Source organism: Catharus ustulatus, chromosome 6, assembly GCF_009819885.2.
Source record: "Catharus ustulatus isolate bCatUst1 chromosome 6, bCatUst1.pri.v2, whole genome shotgun sequence".
Taxonomy (NCBI): domain Eukaryota; kingdom Metazoa; phylum Chordata; class Aves; order Passeriformes; family Turdidae; genus Catharus; species Catharus ustulatus.
Window position 1 is genome coordinate 20,572,160 of NC_046226.1, and position 12,148 is coordinate 20,584,307.

Below are 12,148 nucleotides of genomic sequence, written 5' to 3' on the forward strand. Positions count from 1 at the left end.
ATACTGAGACCACTCAGGCATAAGGACTGAAAAAAGCTATCATTAAGTAGAATTCTAATTAAGAGAGTGATTTATATATTAATAAACAAATAGAAAACTTAATGATAGGGGTTTTGTTATTATTGTTATCATTGATTTGGTCTATTCTAAAAACAGGAAGCTTTATAGATTTTATGATGTACATACATTTAGTTACATTTCCACTAAGTTATTCCTTTATTTCATGACATTTGCAGCCTCAGATCGAACAATTATTCTCTCCCTCCAGGCACAATTCTAATGTCTAAACAAAAAGCTGTATCAATGGTCTTTAGGACTTTAAATGTGTCTTCAGAAATTATATTGAATGCCATGTATGGGAAAGAGAGTGTTAACTGTATCTGTATCTAGTCTAGCCCAAATGGTGTGTCAAAGATGTGTTTATTGAACTTGAAACTTGCCAAAGCAGACTGACATAAGTTCCTCCACCTGGTGCCAGATAGAACAAGCTGAACTGCAAAGATAGAAAAGGTGTTTTCTTCCTCTTTTCATTTTAGGTGAAAACACGAAGCTCTTTGACCTAATTCAATTTTTACTTCAGAAACAGCAACTGAAAGAATTTCCAGGTTTTGGTGGCGAACATTTGAGGAGGTCATTGAATGTCAGTCTATCTTGGTTAACAAATACTGGATCAAATATTGACTGAAAAATCTCCAAATCACTATGAGGGACCTCTTCCCTATAAAGACGTGTTCTTTAACGTATAGAAAAGTGAATACAGACAAATTGGCTTAATACCAATACATGATAAACCTGAAGGTATCAGACCTGATTGTTCCAGAGAACTCCCCAGACCTGAAATTTTGCATCTCTACTGTCTTTGAGGCTGCTTAAGCCTGGTCTGTGCTTAGAAACTCCTCCTATCATAGAAGCCAATGCTGATTCTTCTAGGAAAGTACCCAGTGTCATCTGGCCTGCTGGCAATCAGCCATGTCATACCTCTCTGAGAGCAGATGGATTAAATGGAAGCTGCTCATCTAGGCAGAGCCTGGAGCTTATGTGAACAACATCCAAGTGCATCCTGGAGTGATATGCCCTGGGAATTTGCTCTGGCTTGCTCAAGAGGCAGCCCTGACAGCATACCCAGCAACAAATTCAGCCACAAATTATATGGGTCATTAGTCGATATGACTGTGTGCTTGGTCTTAGGGACAGAAAAGTGCCAATGTAGTGACTACTCTGAGAGGCTGAATCCTCTTGTTCTTCCAGCAGTTATGGACTTGTTGAAATCTCCTGGGCTGTGTCATGTAGTGGATGAAATTATAATAATTATAGAAAATAGGTCTGGAAGGGACCCCAAAAAGATACCTAATTCAAAGCAGAAGTAACTAATGTTTCCATCCCTACAGATTTCCAAGTCATTTTTCCAGTGCTTTGCCTTCCATTATTCTTATGAATAGAAAGCCTAAATTCTTTGTCCTTTCTCATCATAAATTCTAGTCATTAGCTGACTGCATTTTTTAAATTCTAAGTGTTTTTAATTTTTTCAAGTAGACTTTCTCTCTGACTAGAACCTTTTGGTCAAGTGACTGAACAGGGCTGGAAAGGGTAAATCCACTCCACATTAAAGGACACTAGATGGGTCTCATGAGGAGGGACAAGGGGAATAACCAAGGATCAGTTACCACACTGTTTTTGCCTAAGCTGCAATAAAGATTTCTTTGGAACCCTACTGATTACAGCCATGACATAAAAGTCCTCCTTTCATCACACACAGCTTTGTTACATGTAAGAAAGGCAACAGCTTACAGTTTGTTCCAGTTCGCAGTGCACCTATAATTTTAACTCTTCATGTAAAGGCTCTGAAATTCCCGATCTAGAAAGGGTTTTATAACCATCTCTCCCGTAGTCTGTGCCACTAATGTGTCTATCACAGAGCTGCCATCAAAAAATAAACCTAATGCAAATGGTCATATGTAACTCCATCAAACTTTGCTACCATTTGATTACTGCTTCATGGTGAAATCACTGGGCATTGGTGAGGCAGGAGACATTGAAGCAGGAAACACAGGCGTATGTAAGTCCAGGTACAAAACACCTGAGCAATTTCCAAGCACATGTCCACCTGTGGAAGCTGACCAATTCTCTCTACTAAGACTATGATTTAAAAAAAAAATAAAAATCTATGCTTATCATGAAAGTAAATCATTCCCAAACAAAATTCAAATGTTATTGTTAATCTGCTTGAAAGTCAAAGAAAACATATTAAATGGTTTGCATTTAGGAACAGAAGCTGTACAATGACATCTGGGAAAATGATTACATGGAAGCAGTTTTATGCCAAGATCTTCTTGCTTATTTCCACTGGCATAGTGGCCTTTCTGGTCAGGGTGCCAAGTCTGCTATAATCAGCAGAGTTAAGGGCTCTCAGTGCTTCAAAAGATTGGGATCTAATTGCTGCAAATGTAGTTAATGCCAAGGGAGAAAGACAGGCATCAAGATTTGGGCCTTTGCCCCAAAAGAGAAGTGCAAATAACATCCATAATCATTAGACAGTCGTCAGGAGAGTGCTGAGAACTGGGCTGTACAGAAGCCTGCCTGAAAATTTGATGAACTAAAAAATTAATGAGCTTTGGGTTTAAAAGGTTTTCTTTGATGTGCATCAAGCATTTTCATGAAATACAAGTAACTACACAAATGTGCTATTTAGCAATTATGGGTCATATCAGAGCTGGATATCTCTTGATCTCCTGTTGAGATGACAGCATGCCCCATACACTTCTGCCAACACAAAACAAGTGTTAGCAGATTTACTCTTAATGAGCTCATCACACCAAAATACCAGTTAAAGGGAGTAGGTCACAGATTATGTTTGTTTAGTTGTCCTGATGTGTTTTGTCAAATCCACACAAAAATTTGGTGTTGGGGGAGGAAGTGCCCCCGTCCACAGTGCCTGCCTATGTTCTGCACTGACATCTATAACCTTTCTATCTGCCTGAACTTGGGGTAAATTGACACAAATGAATTTATTTTGTGCCAGCTTTGAATCTGGCTCTGCACATATGTACTCTCTCCTCTTAACACCTTTGCTGACCTCTCTCCACTGAAAAAAGATGTAAAGCAAAGTTTGACTTTTTTGGCCTTTGTTGGATTTGGTAATATTAGAAGTTTTTACCAACCTTAATGATTATGTGTTTGAGGTAGGGAGACAGTTTCCAGCCCTACTAGATTCGTATTTTCAGATCATATTTCTGTTTATGCATTTACCCTTCTCATTCATATTTATATGTGGTAGAAGCTTCAGTCATGCCACTCTTTGAATTCAAAGTTGATTAAATAAAGGAAGATTAAGAATGAGAGGATACAGTCCTGTGATGCAGGAATAACACAAAATCTGCTGAAAGATTCTCTTCTAGGTACATGAGAAACCTGGGGTCAGTCAATGGGTATTACCACAGCACTTAGTAACATTCACAGCTACACTGGCAGATACTTATGTCTAGAGAACACCACAATTCTCCATTGCCCACTCCTCCACCCCTCCAATGAACCCATGCCTAACTACCTTTTGTTTCAATTCCCTTCTGCACAACAGCACATCCTTCACATGAAAGTAGGGTACTCGCTAGAGGATGATAAAGACCCAGAAGCTCTGCTGCATCTCTAGTTTATTGTGTAAGGGAATGATGTTTACTGTTTAATCCAGGGCTTCATTTTTCAGTAGGGAAATGCTTAAGGTTTGATGTGCAGTCTGGATCTCTTTCTCCTGCATAGGAAGACAGTGTCCAGTACTGTATTCATAAGGCAACGCATAGGTTAAGATGAAATAACTTCATGTAACAATTACATAGCAATATGTTAATTTTCTTGAAGAAGCATCACCTCTCCTGCTATTCTCCTAACAACAATCTCACTTTAAGTATTTTCTGTGTTGGATGTCATAGTAGAAGCAGTATGTGATAATGTTATATGAACACTTAACAGGCAATGCTAGTTTCACAGAAATCAATTCCTCCATTCTCTTCAATTTTGTTTAAAGAGCTGTCTTGGAAACCAGAGAACAAAGAGTTTTGGAGTAATTAATCTTAAAAATAAACCTTTCTCCTTTTTTTGGTAAAGAGGGACTAAATCCACAACAAAGTGGTGTAACCCCGCTAGCAGTTGTACTGGCACAAAAAAAAAGGGATAACAGTGCTGCACAAGAGTACCAACAAGAGAGCAGGAGCTCCTTAAGCCACTTTGAGTGTTTGTTGTTAGTGCCTTGTTACTTCACATCTACCCAAAAACTAGTCCAATCAATGACCAGCTCTTGCAATTCAAAGCAAATTTTAGTCAGTTATCAGCTTCGCTGATTTCTCACAGATTTTTTTCCCTGTGATTCTAAACGTATACAGTGATTTTTCGTCAACTAGGACTAAATTTTACACCACCAGAAGCAATTATGTGGAATGCAGACAAAACATAGGAAAATGTTACATACTAATGGTGTCAAAGTTGGCTTTCTTTTGAAAGCTAGGTAGTTGAGTTGGCATTACAGGAAGAAGCTGGCATTACAGGAAGAAGTTTGCACTACTGGTAAATGATCTATTCCCAGAGCAAAAGCATTTCACTGACAGAAAGAATCAAAACATAATAGTACACTTGTGGAGCAGGTTATGGTGGCTACACATATCAGAGTTCAATAATAGTAAGAGCAGAACAATGAGAATAAAAGTAGCATGAAAGCTCTTAAGACAAAAAGCATGAACTCTGTCATCTGGAATTACAAGTAGTACACAAAAGATGTTTTGAGAACAATATTTTTATAACAAGAAAGCTGTAGAAACAATACCACTTTTCAAGTGTTGTAGAAGCAATACCACTTATCAAGGGTTGCCTCTGCTTCAGACATGATATTTGGATCTAAAGCGTCTGTATACCACCTTCATTTTAGACATAGCACGAGACTTCATTATCCACCTCCATAGTTTTCATCATGGCTATTATTCCAAGTGTTTTTCTACTTTCCTTCCCCAGAGTTGATTGGCTCAGCTCCCAAAAGGCATATTTGGCAGCCCCCAGTTTGCTCTCACCAAAAATGTGCACTGTTGCTTCAGACACCATGGCTCATGCCCTGTCACTACCTCACCTCTTTCCAGATGTCTTAGTTCTTCTTTGTTTATACCTTACTTAGTTTCAGAGACTGGATTAAACAAAAGCATTCACTGTTTCCTTCCTCTCTGTATACTCAACCAATATACGCATCACTGCAGTAAAAACATGAGGTTAAGTCTGTGTTTATTAAATAACACTGACAAAACTTGAGGTGTTTGGTCTGTCTAACACACAAATGAAAGAGAATTTGGCCAGCTTAGGAGTGAAAACTGAGTATTAAAGGTAATTGAAAAATACGGGGTGCTGTAATTAATTTTATATTTCAGCATCCCCAATTCCCTTGTATTGCATCAGTTTGGATGTGTTTCTTTAAGACAGCAATACTTAGAAGTATTTTTACCAACATACATTCTCCTTAGTTTTTGCATACTTGTTACTTAAATCAATATCCAAGTAATTAATCCTACACTCAAAGTCTTAGGCATCCTTACTCTCTTTTATCTGTAAATACATCTCCTTATCATCTCCTTTCTCTAATTGCTCTAAGGATCTCAGGGGAGACAACATTCACCTCCTTTCAATGCTCTTCATTCCTATCAAACTGTGTCAGAAGTTATGATGTTTCTCTTATAGACTCGAACCTCTCCAGGACACACCATTCTTTCTGGCTTACTTTGTGGCTTTTGGCAGCTCCTGTATTCTATTTAGTCCCTTGATGTTTTCCAAGCTTGTGTGTGATGCTATATGAATTGTGTATATCTGTTGGGGAAAAAAGAACCACTTAATTCTGTAGTTTTGTACTATATGCTTCAACAATTTTTCTGGAATATATTCACATTGTACTCTGAAATCCCTGACATAAGATATCGACTTGAATGCAAAATACAAGACCCTAACCACAAGGAAAAATACCTATATGTGAAAAGATCAAGATTTTGGACTGGGATTTGAAAGATCTGGGATTACTTCTTGGTTCAAAAATTCTATATATGATCATCAGTTACAGCTGTATCATTATAAAACAGCGGTCTCTAAAGGGATAATGAAGCTCTGCCTTCACTCATCCTCTCTTCAAACCATTGCCTTGGAGATGAATTGGAGAGACACTGTATGCTCCAGGGTGTTAATATATTGGCAGGATATTTGAACACCCAGATGTTTGAACACATTATTCCTGTATGCTTCAGAAAGTACAGCTTAGATCTATATTTAGTCTGCAAATTTGCAATCTGTACTTGCAGCCTTTAGAACTTCCTTGACCTAGTGGTGTAGATATAACATTATCTTTTTTACCTCTTTTTCTTGCCTCCAACATCTCTTTTCCATCTGCTCTGAACCATAACTACTACGATTACACCTTAATCTGTGTACAAAATTCTTAATAAGACAATATTTAGGGTGCACATACAAATAACACTAATTAGGACTTTGCAAAATCTTCAAACAAATCCTTATATTCTGCACGAATTCACTGGCTAGTTCCAGCATGTAACTGACTTTCACTTCTTAATATTTTCAGTACAAATTTACAGCCTCTTAGGTCAAGCAGCCTTTTTGTTACATTCCTCACTTCCATTTAAATGTAAGTATCAGGAAAAGTTTCCTTTTTTAAATTATTTTAGAACTGGAGCAGTTTGATCCCAAAATGTTTTCAATTCACCTTACCTTCAGAAGCCACTGTGCAGTGTACTGTTTAAACTCACAAAACATCCTTAGAGCTGTGTTGACACCAAAAGGATCACTTAAAGGCTAAGCAGAAATTTGGTAAAAAATGAGGACTCATCTGAACAGACCCCATGACATCTACATGGCAGGAGACACTCAACAAATAAACCTACAGTAATGATCTCTTGGTAGTATTAGTATTTACATTCATAAAAAAAGAAATAAAATAAAACCAGGGCCTTCTTAGCCCTCTTTTGTTTCTTGTAACTGGAGAATGGGGTTGAGAAATATACACTAAACAAGGCACTTGGGGCACATCTCAGGGTCTACAGGCATTGGGTGATCAGGATATCCCATGTCTGCCTTAGGGGACTTCCTCTGGGTACCCATCAGACAATCCAGCACAATGTGCCCTGATTCCAAGGACACCGAGTTAAAGCAGGCAGCAGAATGAGTTCCTGGAATTCATTTTACTAATTCACTTAATTAATTTAAATGGATTAATTTAATTAATTGTTTTAATTAATTTAAATGTCATTAATCACTTTACTTCATTTCTCCAATGCCAGAATTGCAGTGAGAGCCAAAGGAGCACAAAGCAAACAAGCAATCTGGAAATTCAAGTCAAATGTAAGGCAGTTAAAGCTAAATTAATGGTGCAAACACAGCACATTAATGGACTGCAAGGTCATGGCTGCTCGGCAGATGAGGACTGCATCCACCTTAGCTTTTCAACATTTGGTGAGGGATAAGTATTCTGAGGGGATGAGTATCTGTCTCCTCTTAGCTGCTATGAGACACATATTATTACTGAATTTAATCAACAAATTCAGAACAAGAAATGCACATTCCAGCAGAATACAGTTTTGCCCTGGAAGGCAGGAAGTGATATTTATGAAAGGTAGTTAGTGGCCTGTCCTATCTGTCTGGCCTCCCTAAACCATTCCCATATTCCTTTCACGACTGAGCTGTGTCCAAAGCCCCTCCTCACTGGGCCTGAACCTGATTTTCTACAACTTGACGCTGGACCTGTCACCTAACTGTGGACTTCTGTGATTGCTGAGACTCTGAGCTGACTCTGGGTGCATCTCCAACCAGGCTTCTGCTGATGCCTTGTGTAACACCTATGCTGAACCACCAGAAAAAAAGAGGTTACTTCAGATCTGCAGCCTTTTCAGAGGCTGATCAGGAGAGTCTCAGCTTACCCAGGATGGAGCCCCACTGCTGGAGTGGGATGATGGTTTCTCCACAGAGACATCAAGAGTCTGCTGTAGGTACAGTCCATGTCCTGCCACAGTGAAGTGCAGAGCAGCAGCCTCAGGAAACTGCCAGGATCCAGCCACAGCAGACTTGTTATGGGTCATTCCAGAGATACACAGGTGGTAAAGAGTCAGGGTGACATCCAGGCACAGTCAAATTATAGGGTACTGGGGATACCCAAAGACTTCATAACCCAGTTTTATAAAAATTCAGGTGTTTCTCCTTTAACTAGTCTATACAGGTTTTCCCATTCCTAGTCTTCCAGTGACTAGGTGACACTTACTTGTTCGCAGACCTGGATTTTGGGATCCCAGCAAACCCAAACCAGTACTGTAGATGAAACTAAACTTTTTGGGAGGTTTATTTGTTTTAACATGTAATGGGATGCCAATCCTGACAATATTTGCTAGTCTGCCTTCTTTTTCTCATCTGTCACCTGTCATGGCTGCAAACTCCATGGTTAGAAGATTCTGTTGCTCTGCCACTGTCTGAAGGATCACAGGCAATGAAGTGTACACCAGAAGAAAGCTCTATGCTGAACCGGTTAAATGAGCTTCAAAATCAGTTTCCTTCAGATACTTTGGCTCTGTAAGAACTTCACATTTGCATCACCTGATTCAGCTCATTTCTGTGACCTGACTTGTGCTCCTGTTACTGCCACTCCTTTGGACGTAGAGCTCACTGTCTTCCATAATCTTTTCCATGAGCGCTACTTCAAAGTCTCTATTCTAGGGACTAAATGGCTGTAGCTCATTCTTAGGATCCCAGTACACCCATTCAAATATTTTTAAAATATGTATGGACCATATCTGCCAGAGCAACTTGGTAACTGAACTGATTTAAAGTCCAAGTCTAAGCACAGATTTGCTTCATCTCTCCCCCACAAAACTGTCAAATAAAATACGGACAACTGGATTTTTTTAAATACAAGGTACCACATTCTCCTACTACCTTCCCCCACCTTCACCTTTTAATTGCTTTCACTAAATTAATCATGTCATTTTAATGTCTAATGAATACCATCAAAACCCATTAATAAGTCCAATAAATCATCTCAGAAGTCAGGTAATCTCAATTTGAACAGAAAGAGCAGATCTCCTAGGATGGTTCCATTATTATTCAGCACAGACTCACACTTTAAAGCTCTTGACAGAAATACAATGATTTTTTTTTTTCCAAAACAGACAGCCACAAATATGTTAAATATTTACTTTGTTGCCTTTGTAATTTTTCATTCTTTTGGATTAAATTCCACTCCTGCCTTGTGGGTCAAAGCAGTCCAGAAGCTATGCTGCTCTGAAAAACAGCATTGTTGGTTCTTATGTGACCTGTACCCTACACACACTTGCATTGACTTTAATAATTTAAATAACTACATGGCAGTTTTCTGGACTTTGGTGAAGCCTACAAAACTGAATCTTATTATTTTTTAATTTAACATAATATTTTCACAGAAAATAATAGCTGATTTTCTTTCTCTCCTTCTGTTACCCCTCCCACTTTTTTGGTTAGTAAAACCTGTACTTGGTTTAATTTGAGATTTGATGGAAGATAGTCTGATGGAAATATTTGTGTGGATTGTCTTTAATTGTAACTAAACTTAGAAACTGCTTAGAGTCCTACTTGTCAGAAGCACAACTGTACCTTAATTATTCCAGAGTCAAAAGAAGATTAAAATTTGCATGTGGAAACCAATGAACATCTTCAGCATGTAGGTAAATACTAGGTTTGGTTAGTCGACAGTTTGGTACATAGCATAAGTGATCTTGACAACACTGTGTTCTGCCTCAGTGGAAGGACAATGAAATTTCAGCTGACAAAGAACACAGGTAGTGGGAGCTTTAGGTTTCACTTGCAACAGAAATGGAATCATAGGACTGAGATATTTAACTTTGAAGACATCAGATTCTTTGTTCAGATGTAATTCTGAGCAGTGCATGTTGCCAGGGGCTAGAGTGAACTGTGAGAAAGAAGAGAGGAGCAGATCCAAGCTCCATGAGGGCTTAAATCCTCCAAAACTGCAGAAAATGAAAATATCCAAACAGCTTTTTGTGCTGCACCTGCAAGGAATACATGATAATAAAAAAACGTATCCCATACTTCACAATGAGCGACCTTTGAATCATTTGATGCAGTTTAGCAGCTTCCATTAACTCAAAGTAGGCTTTTTATTAAATCCTAATACACAATCATGAATTCCAGGCAAAACAAAACACAAAGGCTACAAAAACAAAAAGGGAATACAGGAGATTTGGTAACTGAGGGGAAGCCAAGGAATAGATCTCTCTGAGACTAAACACTAAAGAAAGATATTCTCACACCAATATGACCCAAAGGAGGCACTAGCAACTGTTGACAAAGAAACTATCCAGCACAGGCAGTCACCCAGTCCCACAATAAAGTGGTTTAGAAGACAGTAACATTCTGGCAATAATTAGTCTTACATTGAGTCTTGTTAAATAATTGGTAATTTTTCATGTGCTTAAAAATCTAGTTTTGTTAAAAATCTCTACTGAAATTCTCTATGACTTCAAAGGAATGATATATGGAAGGCAAGTACAGGTGCATAAGAAAAGAAAAATCTCTTGATTACTATATCTTGAAACAGTACATTCAATCCATCATAATGAATAAAATAACCTACAATTTAACAGCATACCAACAGCATTTTTAAGGAACCAGGTGGAGAATCTACAAGCACAGCTGAAAAGTTGTGTGGCATGTTTCATCAGGATTGATCATGAATATTCATATCACATATTTAGACTAATGTAAAAGGCCACTGTCAAGCAGAAAGCATGAGTCAGATCCCAGGAGCCTATTCAAAGTTCCAGGCTTCTTTTTCAATTTTGATATTGTTTACTTTGCACCTTTCAGTCATCTTGATATACAACCCTAGGCCTCATCTTGTTCTGCCCACAGTACAGATGGCCAGAATCAGCACCTAAATTCAAGTTACATTTGGTAGACATAGGATGGATTAGAGGTAATTAGGGCCTCGTTTTGTTGCAGTAATTATAATTCTGACATGCTAGAAAATTCTATCGCTAAGTCATTTTTATTCCTAAGGGGAAATAATCCCCACCCAATGATTTACTGTTGTCTCATACAATTTCAGCTTGACTCACACTTTTTTACAGAATCCACCAAAAAATAAAAATCTGTATATTCAGTATGGTGTTTATCTTGAGTACTGAACTACGGAATGTGTTTTAAAAAAGAGCTAGGACTTGTGCCACTGCCCCATAGATAGCTGGCAGGAAGGATACTTGTGCAGTGATGCAGAGCCGTATGGGGAAACCAGCAGGTAGACTGCAAGTCTGGAAATTACTTCACTGACATCACTAGACAAAAAAACCCCCTCCACCACCTGAGCAAATTCTGGAGTAGAGAAGATTAAAAGTTTGGAGACCAACAGGATAAACCCCATTCTTTCTGCTCTAGAGGGAGCAAGTTAAAAGCACTCTTATATGGCTATAGGGAATCACAGGCAGAACTTCCAACCCCTTCTTATGACAAAAGATCACAAGCCAGTCCACTTTATCTGAAGAACAATGCAGCAGGAATATCAGATCAGATGATTATATGGAAACTATTTTGATCAAAACCACAAGCACACACGAGCCAGTCTCCCTAACATTGTTTCTTAAGTTGATAGTTGCTGGCTGCATTTCCATCCTCTGATTTACCTTAGAATTATGCAATTATAGAATTTTTTAGGTTGGAAAAGGCTCTCTAGGTCACCAAGTCCAATCACTTACCTACGACTGCCAAGTCCACCATTAAACCATGACCCTGAGCAACACATTTTAAGTATCTCAAAGAATGGTGACTCAGCCACTTCCCTGGAACAGCCCATTCCAATGCTTGACAACTCTTTCAGTGAAGCAATTTTTCCAAATATCCCATCTAAACTTCCCCCAGTGCCACTTGAAGCCATTTCTTCTTGTCCTACTAATTATTACTGGAGAGAAGAGACTGACCTCCACCTCACTGCAGCTTCCTTTCACAAAGCTATAGAGAGTGATAAGTCTCCCCTGAGCTTCCTATTCTCCAGGTTAAACAACCCCAGCTCTAAGCTGGTCCTCATAAGACTTGTGCTACAGACCTTTCACCACCTCATTGCCCTTCTCTGGACACACTCTGGCAC